The sequence below is a fragment of the Ictidomys tridecemlineatus genome, chromosome 5, assembly GCF_052094955.1.
Source record: "Ictidomys tridecemlineatus isolate mIctTri1 chromosome 5, mIctTri1.hap1, whole genome shotgun sequence".
Lineage (NCBI taxonomy): Eukaryota > Metazoa > Chordata > Mammalia > Rodentia > Sciuridae > Ictidomys > Ictidomys tridecemlineatus.
In genome coordinates, this window is record NC_135481.1 from 130,780,931 (window position 1) to 130,789,991 (window position 9,061).

Below are 9,061 nucleotides of genomic sequence, written 5' to 3' on the forward strand. Positions count from 1 at the left end.
GGGGCATACTATGTTCCCCTGAAATTACCTGTCCTGTCTCAGATCTGGCCTCTTTCGCCAGTTCTGTGAAGGTGTCAGGAGCCAGTGTGTGAGCCACTCACTACCTGCTTTCTCAGGAAAGTCCCCTCTTCGGAGATTTCCTGGCATTTGGCCATCCTCACATCAGTAGGTACCAAGAAAGACTGACTCTGTCCTTGGTAAATCCAAACAAGTGAGCCCACTGGGACTGGCACTGGGACTGGCTCTGAGTGCCTGGCTTCCTGGATCTCAAGTTCAGAGAGTTCCATCACCAAGGAAGTGAGGTGAGGTCACTTCCCTCAGGAGCTGAATGAGGTCACTGCCTTGGCAACCACATTGTCCTAACAGTTGCTTCCATGGGTCCCATGAGATGGAGGCTGCCCCTGCTTCCTGTGACACTTTCACAAGTTAGAATGGTATATCCACCATAAGCACCCAGGAACAGCTCTCCACACAGGCCTGGTTTGGTCCATCTTGTCTACATTAAGAAGAGAGAGGCTCATTCAGACACATCACTTCATCCGGACCAGGTTGTTTGCTATGGAAGATGACTTTTGCTCTCTCAGGTCCTTCATAGCTGCCTACATCTTCTCCAGGGATGATTTCTGCATGGACCTTTGAGGTTCTCAGCAGATGGAAGATCTTCTTAATTCCTGTATTGTAAGATCAACTCTGTCCCTGCTCTTCTGTAAAGTTGGATTGATGGAACAGTGTATGGTTAGGGGTAAGATCATGTTCAATTTGGGTTAGGAATCATTCTGCTGGATGAAGAATGGTATTGGGAACCTGCAATATTTATAATAATATATAGGTGAGATATTTGCATGAAAACAGAAATCTAAGTAAGATTTGAAGCTCAGAAAGGCATTGGGCCCTTGATTGGGATACTTAACTTTGAATTACATTCTGCACAGTTGTCTCAGATAAATTGATATACAATGGCATAGGACCTTGTACCTTGGATGATTGAATGTAGAAGAGAACATCCAGTCAAAAAGGGATAGTAGGTAGGATTAGGAAGCTAGTAAGTAGGTATAGAAAGAAGAGTGAGTATAAAATTTGGACCAAAAGATTTTAGCAATAGAATGTCAGTTAGAGAGTGAATGTAAATGTCAGCACATGTGAAGAGTCAGTCACAATGATGAACTGGGAAAAATATGTAGGAAAGCAGATATGAATATAGACATTAGGAAATCAGGCAAAGTATAAAGTGAGTAATAGGATTAGACATTTTCAACAGGGTTGAGGTTGAATATAGAATCTTAGGAAGAAACAAATGTGTAGTCACCAATAGGATTGACATTTAAGAGCATTAGGAAACCTGGAAAAGGATGATTTTAGTAATCCATGCTCACTTTCCAATTAGGCTTTGGTACAATCATAAGTGTGACCTTTGCATTTTGTGTCCAGAATATCATTGTGATAAAATATTTATGTAGATGAGGTGACATGAGTATATCTTTCACCATTTTCTGGGAGCAATATGTTGAAGACATATAAATTAGCATTTGGGGGCACAAATACGTGTACCCTGGGTCTATGAATATAGAGATAATGCATGAACAGACCATACTGTGAATAAATAATATAACTGGTTTCGATTTAAAAAATGGATTGAATTGATATCTGAAAATATATAGGAAATCTTATATTGATACACAATCATTCATTCCAACGAGTTATACATCTAATGGTAATATTAGGGTTATTGTTTACCATGAAGGGTGTGTGAGTTTTGCTTCAAAAGTGATTATGGAAATCGAAAATAATGTGTTTGCAAAGAAGTCTCATGAAAATACCAGTCCAGAAATATACAGCAGTACATGTGTTGTGAAGCAGGAAGTGATTGAAAGTGAACCAAATGCCTGGAAATTTGTGAACTTGTGGATGAAATATACATCTTATGATGTGCATCAACTGAAGAAATAGTAATGTACCAGTGTTGAATAAAAATAAATGTCAAAATGGACATCATGTCCCATAGGAATCTACTAGCATTGATGTTAAACTAGGTCAGTTACTGTGGAAATATAAGAATTTCAATGCACCATTCACTGAAGTTAGTTTTCACTGCTAGAAAACAAATATGTATTTCAGGTGGATGAATATTTCCGAGAACACTCTTGTGAAAAGTTGATAATAAATCCACATACATAAACATGAATGAATTTAGGGAGTGTATAATAAGACACATATATTTCATATTTTGAAAAATCTGGAGTGTGTGTGTGTGTGTGTGTGTGTGTGTGTGTATATATATATATATATATATATATATATATATATATAGTGTATGTGTGTGTATATATATACGCACACACACACACACACAAAACACAAACACAGACATTAAAAAGTAGAAATATATATGCCAATTGAAATTCATCATGAAATATATATCATTAACAGAACCAAAAATATTTATTTTACTGAACATGGATTTATGTATCATGTTGTTCAAGTAGGAAGCTCACCTGTAGGTTGATTTTCAGTTCCAACAGCATTTAGGAGGAGTGATCTCTTCTCACAATTTGTATCTGACAAGTCAGCCACTTCACAAGAATATACTTGGGATACCAGGTAGGATTCTATATGTGCATGTAAAAATACATGTGCTGAATAGGCTACAGAGAAAGGGAGACAGGAATTCACATATTTGTTAACTTTCAAAACACATGGAGAACTATTTCTATTAAATTGGACTAGATTTAGAACACCTAAACTTTATAATGCAGAAGGCAAGTCCAACTATACACCATGCCTCCTCCGAACTGCTTGTATTTCTATTCTGTTTGGGTTATTTTTCTCCATCATATTAGGATTCATACTCAGAGTCTACAAGAATATGGGTTAGTGTCAGGGATTCAGTATTTCGAACAGGAAATAGGAAAATGAATCCAATGTGTATGCAATTATCTGCTACACAAAAATCTTCCCACTCTCATCCAGAACAATACCTTGACAAGAAAGACACAATTCAAGGAGAAGAGTTAGAAAAGCTGTGAATATATATGTGGAATGGAAAATGCTCAGGAGTTCACAACCTTGGATGTGGTAGAGGAGTTTCCATAAGTAAGGAACAGGGTAAACTCTCCGCAAACATGGAGCCCTGCTGGCCTAAAGACTTCTTGAGAAACTGCCTCTGAGGTTGGGCATTTGAAATATATGTTGTTGTCAGGAGCTTTAGCTTCCTTTGTAGTGAGACCATCAAAGCTGGGTCTGCATCTATGTGTCCTGAAGAACATGGTTTCTGATTTTTCCATCAACATGAGGCAGAAGTGCTGAATCCACTCTTTGTAGGTAAACTGTGGCCACTGGGGGCTAAGTGTCTTTCCGTGTGAAATGTGAATCCATTTGGACATTCTACACTTTTTGTGGTGTTTCTTGCTGCTTCACTGGGAGTTTACTATCTGCTTCATGAAATACAAGGAGTTCAACTGAAACACAGTGCTGGAAGGAGTTCTGTCATGTGTGCTGACTCATGGTCCTAGGAGAATGCACCAACCAGGTTTTTATCCTACAGAGCTTTCCCCCTTGACCATAGCAAACTGATTCTGAATATTGCCCTGAAACCTCTAAATATAACAAGATGCCTTTACATATAAGGGTCTGCTGGCTGCACCATGTCAGTCACAAGCCATTTGGAAGCCAATGGCAGATCCATATGGCCCCACCACAGATGTTTTATCACACACCTGCACACTACTGCTCTAGGTCCACTACTCAGCAGGCTCCAACTTACTGGCATCTCTGTTTTACACCATTTTCATGAAACCCATTCAATCAAGGCACTGTCTGGTACACTCATGATCAGCAATAGGATATCCAAAGGTTCTCCAGTGCCACCTGGTCATGGGAACTTCAAAAATTTCATGGTATTTATCTAGCCAATTTTAAAGGATGAAGTTGGAGTCCCTGTGGGTTCCATTCATTCAGGAACCATTAAATGGTGAGAAAGCTCATTTCATTGAAAGCTCTGGAGAACTCTCACAAACAAGGCTTCCCAAAGAGTGGCCAAATGGTCACATGAAGCCAGGCCCATTTAGGTCTACAATGTGAGATCCATGTGTATTTTGACTCTCAACTATGGCTGCCAGGTCTTTAAGAATAAAATCATGTGATATCCTAGCTGAGATTCCCAGTGCTCTGTGAAAAGCCATCCTGGACCTAGATCTCAGTTTTCAAGGGCGACTCTCATGCGTTGCCTCCTTAAATCTTAACACAATTCATGGCAATAATTCTCTGAGGTCACTTCCAGATCTCAGTCTCCAAGGGGAATCACACTAGAGTTCAAGCCCAGGTGGACCCAGTCATCTATTCCAACCGCCACACAAATGATCAAATTCAAACCAAAACACTGCCACATGGCCCTCATCTTCTTCCATATAGACATGTCTCATAACCTCTGCCTGGAGGTTTCCATGAGAAGCGCAGCCCAACACAGTGTCCACAATTAGCTCCCTTGCCAGTCATTTGCCTAATGTCAGGGTGGCCTGGACACCCGTCCTGTGAACCAGGACTGATCAAATAGGCCTGCCATTAATACTGCTCAGCTTGTCCATTTTGAGGCCTACTGACTGTAGGGTATAGATTCTTTGTGTGAATTGGAGTCATGAGAAAACCCAAGCACCTATGGGCTAGCCTCTGCAGGGTTCTGAAGAACTCACTTGACCCAAAGGATCCCTATTCTCAATTCACTGAGGTCAGGAACCTTACAGAGGAAGGCGAGACACTTCATCCTCAATGACTGCTTTTTTGGTATTTTGGCTTTGGATGCACACATGGGATCTTTCTTTAGATCCATCAGGTGCTGACACTGACAATCTAAGGCACAGCCTCACACAGGGCCAAGAGGCTGATTCAGACACATCCCTTTGCAAAGCAATTAAGCAAAGAGCCACAGGTGATGCCCATTCATTTCCATTTGAAAACTGTTTTCTTCAGGCTTCACAAAGGGCTGCTCTGAGGCAAAGTATTTCCTGACATTAGGGCAATAGAACAATAGTTAAGCAAAAGGACCAAAGCAGGGTTTCTCCACTGAGACTTTAATGATCACACTGACATCTGAGTTTTCTGAGATGCTCACCATTCCCTTCACCTATCCAGTACATGCCCATGTCACCAATCTTGGAAATGGTACATATCTTGGACACGAAACCATGAGCCTATTCTGGAGAGTGGCCAGAATTCAGGAAGAAAACAGGAACTTAGGAAGATAGTAGGTGCTGCCCATCCATAAGGCAAGCCACAGTTCATTCATAAATTGGGCAGGATGAATGATGGGAAGATTTCTACTAGACAGGACACATCCATTGATACATTATCTTTTCTAATGTTTACAACCACAGTGGGATACACAAACATAGAAACACTCACCTTGTGAAAAGATTTACTAGAAACAGTCCACTCCAAACCAAACAACCTGCCTTTCCTACCTATTCTCAGAACATGAGACAAAACCACAAAGTCACACCCACACACACAAAGACACCTCCTTCCCCCAAGTAAGTCTGTGACTACAAGGAGTGTCCTCTGACTGGGGGGGCCATACTATGTTCCCCTGAAATTACCTGTCCTGTCTCAGATCTGGCCTCTTTCGCCAGTTCTGTGAAGGTGTCAGGAGCCAGTGTGTGAGCCACTCACTACCTGCTTTCTCAGGAAAGTCCCCTCTTCGGAGATTTCCTGGCATTTGGCCATCCTCACATCAGTAGGTACCAAGAAAGACTGACTCTGTCCTTGGTAAATCCAAACAAGTGAGCCCACTGGGACTGGCACTGGGACTGGCTCTGAGTGCCTGGCTTCCTGGATCTCAAGTTCAGAGAGTTCCATCACCAAGGAAGTGAGGTGAGGTCACTTCCCTCAGGAGCTGAATGAGGTCACTGCCTTGGCAACCACATTGTCCTAACAGTTGCTTCCATGGGTCCCATGAGATGGAGGCTGCCCCTGCTTCCTGTGACACTTTCACAAGTTAGAATGGTATATCCACCATAAGCACCCAGGAACAGCTCTCCACACAGGCCTGGTTTGGTCCATCTTGTCTACATTAAGAAGAGAGAGGCTCATTCAGACACATCACTTCATCCGGACCAGGTTGTTTGCTATGGAAGATGACTTTTGCTCTCTCAGGTCCTTCATAGCTGCCTACATCTTCTCCAGGGATGATTTCTGCATGGACCTTTGAGGTTCTCAGCAGATGGAAGATCTTCTTAATTCCTGTATTGTAAGATCAACTCTGTCCCTGCTCTTCTGTAAAGTTGGATTGATGGAACAGTGTATGGTTAGGGGTAAGATCATGTTCAATTTGGGTTAGGAATCATTCTGCTGGATGAAGAATGGTATTGGGAACCTGCAATATTTATAATAATATATAGGTGAGATATTTGCATGAAAACAGAAATCTAAGTAAGATTTGAAGCTCAGAAAGGCATTGGGCCCTTGATTGGGATACTTAACTTTGAATTACATTCTGCACAGTTGTCTCAGATAAATTGATATACAATGGCATAGGACCTTGTACCTTGGATGATTGAATGTAGAAGAGAACATCCAGTCAAAAAGGGATAGTAGGTAGGATTAGGAAGCTAGTAAGTAGGTATAGAAAGAAGAGTGAGTATAAAATTTGGACCAAAAGATTTTAGCAATAGAATGTCAGTTAGAGAGTGAATGTAAATGTCAGCACATGTGAAGAGTCAGTCACAATGATGAACTGGGAAAAATATGTAGGAAAGCAGATATGAATATAGACATTAGGAAATCAGGCAAAGTATAAAGTGAGTAATAGGATTAGACATTTTCAACAGGGTTGAGGTTGAATATAGAATCTTAGGAAGAAACAAATGTGTAGTCACCAATAGGATTGACATTTAAGAGCATTAGGAAACCTGGAAAAGGATGATTTTAGTAATCCATGCTCACTTTCCAATTAGGCTTTGGTACAATCATAAGTGTGACCTTTGCATTTTGTGTCCAGAATATCATTGTGATAAAATATTTATGTAGATGAGGTGACATGAGTATATCTTTCACCATTTTCTGGGAGCAATATGTTGAAGACATATAAATTAGCATTTGGGGGCACAAATACGTGTACCCTGGGTCTATGAATATAGAGATAATGCATGAACAGACCATACTGTGAATAAATAATATAACTGGTTTCGATTTAAAAAATGGATTGAATTGATATCTGAAAATATATAGGAAATCTTATATTGATACACAATCATTCATTCCAACGAGTTATACATCTAATGGTAATATTAGGGTTATTGTTTACCATGAAGGGTGTGTGAGTTTTGCTTCAAAAGTGATTATGGAAATCGAAAATAATGTGTTTGCAAAGAAGTCTCATGAAAATACCAGTCCAGAAATATACAGCAGTACATGTGTTGTGAAGCAGGAAGTGATTGAAAGTGAACCAAATGCCAAGAAATTTGTGAACTTGAAGATGAAATATATATCCTATGATGAGCATCAACTGAAGAAATAGTAATGTATCAGTGTTGAATAAAAATGAATGTCAAAATACACATCATGTCCCATAGGAGTCTACTTGCATTGATGTTAAACAGGGTCAATTACTGTAGAAATGTTAGGATTTCTATCCACCATTTACTGAAGTTAGTTTTCAGTACTAGGAAACAAATATGTATTTCAGGTGGATGAATATTTCTGAGAATAATCTTGTGAAAAGTTGATTATAAATCCACATACATGAACATGAATTTAGGGAGTATAAAATAAGACACACATATTTTATATTTTGAAAAATCTGGAGAGTGTGTGTGTGTATATATACATATATATATATATATATATATATATATATATATATGTATATATACACACAAAACACACACAGAGACATTAAAAAGTAGAAATATATACGCAAATTGAAATTCATCATGAAATATATATCATCCACAGATCCAAAAATATTTATTTTACTGAACAGGGATTTATGTATCAATTTGTTCAAGTAGGAAGCTCACCCATAGGTTGAATTTTCAGTTTCAATGGCATTTAGGAGGAGTGATCTCTTCTCACAGTTTGTATCTGCCAAGTCAGCCACCTCACAAGAATGTAGCTGGGAAACCAGGTAGGATTCTACATTTGCATGTAAAAATACATGTGCTGAATAGGCTACAGAGAAAGGGAGACAGAAATTCACATATTTGTTAACTTTAAAAACACATGGAGAACTATTACATTAGACTACATTCCTAACACCTACTCTTTATAATGCAAAAGGCATGTCTAACTATACACCATGCCTCCTCTGAACTGCTTGTATTTCTATTCTGTTTGGGTTATTTTCCTCCATCATATCAGGATTCGTAGTCAGAGTCTAGTAGGGTATGGGTTAGTGTCAGGGATTCAGTATTTGGAATGGAAAATAGGAAAATGAATCCAATGTGTATGCAAATATGTGCTACACAAAAATCTTCCCACCTTCATCCAGAACAATGCCTTGACATTACTTTTGCCCCAAGTAAGATAAAATTCGAGGAGAAGACTTAGAAAATCTGTGAATACGTATGTGAAATGGAAAATGCTCAGGAGTTCCCAACCTTGGAAATGGTAGAGGAGTTTCCATAAATAAGGGACAGGATAAACACTCCACAAACATGGAGCTCTGCTGGCCTAAGGACTTCTTGAGAAACTGCCTCTGAGGTTGGGCTCTTGAAATATATGTTGTTGTCAGGAGCTTTAGCTTCCTTTGTAGTGAGACCATCAAAGCTGGGTCTGCATCTATGTGACCTGGAGGACATGGTTTCTGATTTTCCAATGAACATGAGGCAGAAGTGCTGAATTCTCTCTTTGTAGGTAAACTGTGGCCACTGGGGGCTAAGTGTCTCCCCATGTGGACTGTGAGGCCCTTTGGTCATCCTCCACTTTTGTGGTGTTTCTTGTTTATTCACTGGGAGTTTCCTATTTGCTTCATGAAATAAAAGGAGTTCAAATGGGTCACAGTGCTATAGGGAGTTCTGTCACGTTTGCTGACTCAGGGTGTTAGGAGAATTCACCAACCAGGCTTCTATCC